Source organism: Perognathus longimembris, chromosome 28 (genome assembly GCF_023159225.1).
Source record: "Perognathus longimembris pacificus isolate PPM17 chromosome 28, ASM2315922v1, whole genome shotgun sequence".
In the NCBI taxonomy this organism is placed as follows: Eukaryota; Metazoa; Chordata; class Mammalia; order Rodentia; family Heteromyidae; genus Perognathus; species Perognathus longimembris.
In genome coordinates this window covers 98,145,626-98,147,901 of record NC_063188.1, presented here as the reverse complement: position 1 = coordinate 98,147,901, position 2,276 = coordinate 98,145,626, and the positions used below count along the sequence as shown (strand labels likewise).

The 2,276-nt window shown below is 42.2% G+C and overlaps 1 pseudogene; it reads right to left on the bottom strand.

The window, feature by feature from the left end:
• Positions 1-785: 785 nt before the first annotated feature.
• LOC125343825 lies at positions 786-1,363 on the bottom strand (annotated as a pseudogene).
• Between the last annotated feature and the right edge of the window lie 913 nt (positions 1,364-2,276).

Here is a 2,276-nt window from a genome sequence, read left to right as displayed (position 1 = left end):
TGGCATTAGGAACCCACGGAGACTTTCAGGAAGAGCCAGAGGGTTAGAGGCCCCGCAGGACTTTTTTTTTGTATTTTTAAAAATACTATTTTATTTATACACATGTGTGGAAAAATGATTATGTATATCATATTGATATACATAATGAAAACAGGATTCAGTAACAAGTCATATTTAAATTCTATAAAGAACAATCATTAAAACACTGATTGGTTATAGAGAGCGAAGTAGGAAGAAAAGAGTAAGCTATAATTTTCCTTTTCATTAAAGAGAAGCACCCTCTGAAAAGAACTCATTAGTGAGATATATCTACACTGCAAAGTAATATATATATATATATATAAAGTTAGTGATTGTACTGATTTTATTAATGTTACTAAGCCATTTTATCTTCCTCACACTCAATGCAAAGAAATGAAATGCAATGGAAGAAAAATATGTCCTCAATATTATTGACAATAAGAGGGTCTGCTGCACGCTTGCAGCCGGGGAGTCCTGTATGATAGGGAGCGCTCAGTGGCTCAAGTGGATCAATGCACCATTTTGATTCTGATCCAGGGAATAGGATCCCATCCGTATATAGTGACTGTACTAACTCCATGGGAGCTGTGACAAACTGAACCATTTCACATCACCCCCATTATCCCCATATCTCTCTAAATAAGAAAAGACCTTACAAAGCAAATGTAATACCTGATCTGTCTATAAAGTACCCCTATAGGCTGATTCTTTAGTGTAAGGTGGAAAAGGGCTTTCTTACATACATCTCAAGAAAAGTGTTATTGTGATCTAAAGATTGCTAGATTGACTTGTGTTTTTATAATAAGGTATACACCCAAACCACCATCAGATTAAGAAACTTCCCCAAATTTGATCAATTCTTCAAACAATGGAGCGAGTTCTTTTTCCAGGCTGACAATTAGTCCTGTGTGGGCATTGCTACTGGCTATGAAACTCACCACAAGAGGTAAACCGATTGAATTGAATTACCTGGTGGGTGTTATAGTAACAGATAATGCTTTTATTCTTTGAAAGTTAATGATAACAGTTAAACAGATAATGCTTTCATTCTTCCAAGTTTGCTCCCTTAGTCTGTTGCAAGGGCAAAAGTAGATAAGAAACCGAAGCAGAATGCTCCTCGGGAGCATTATCTTTGGCCACTTTGATAACAGGTACTCCATCTCGATCTGACACATCAATAGCATGGACTCCTTCAACACTTGGTAACTTCTTATACAGGAATCGTTTTAGGTCATCGGCCATGACGAACCTCTTTCCCTCGCAGGATCAATCTTGCTCGCCGGGGTTCCTTGGCCACCGTAGTATCCCCACCGTACTGGAGCTAAAAAACGAGTCCCCGCCAAGTGGCTGTCACATGACTCGTGACCCCCGCAGGACTTTTGTAGTTACCTTGTGAGTGGCTTTGTCTCAGAAAATGGTGTTCCTGGGGCACTGCTGTGGCTGCCTTATCGAGTTCTGAGATTCAGCTGCTGGATCCCAGGTATGTTGTTGCTGTTTGCTGGTGAGGTTGTCGCCAGAGGGGAGCGAGGTGGGGAAAGGAAGGAGGAGAGGAAAAAGAAAACACAGGATGGCTCTCTGGCTGGAGCCTGTGGCTGCCACGCAGCCGCACTGGGTGCCTGCTTTGGTTTCTCTGTTTGAATCTCGGTTGGGGCAACAACTCTGATTATTTCTAGTTTGTTTGGTGCAGTCTCTTTGTTAGCATTCCCCACCCCCTCAGGTCCTCAGCTCCTCCCGTTAGCCCTCAGATCCACTCATACCTCAACTCCATGCTCCCTGCTATAATGAGCCACTCCCAGTCACCATTCAGACCTACCTACTTCCCCTTTAGACCCAGAGAAGCTGCCACCTGGATAAGGTGCAGATGCCTTGTAGCTCCCTCTCCCGTGGGAACTATGGCCCCACTAATAAACCTCCTTATGAACCTTCTTCTCCTGTCTGTGATTATCTCCGCATGGTCCTGTGGGATGGCCGGGACATATCCTTTCCCTCTTGAAGTGGAGTTCCATGCTAAAGGCCCTGGTTCTCTGTTAATCTTTGTCAGGATTCTGCCATCTTGATTCCTCCTCCTTTGTTATTTTTTTTTTTCAATGTACATCAAACGACTATTTGTAATGTTGAGTGGATTAGATGCATGGTGGTAACTGTCGTTTTCAAATGTTGCTATTAAATCTTCTGCCCTCTGCTTATGGATGGTGCTTTTCACATAATGATTTGCCTTTGGGTAAAATAACAATCTGTAGACTTTGTTTTTATTG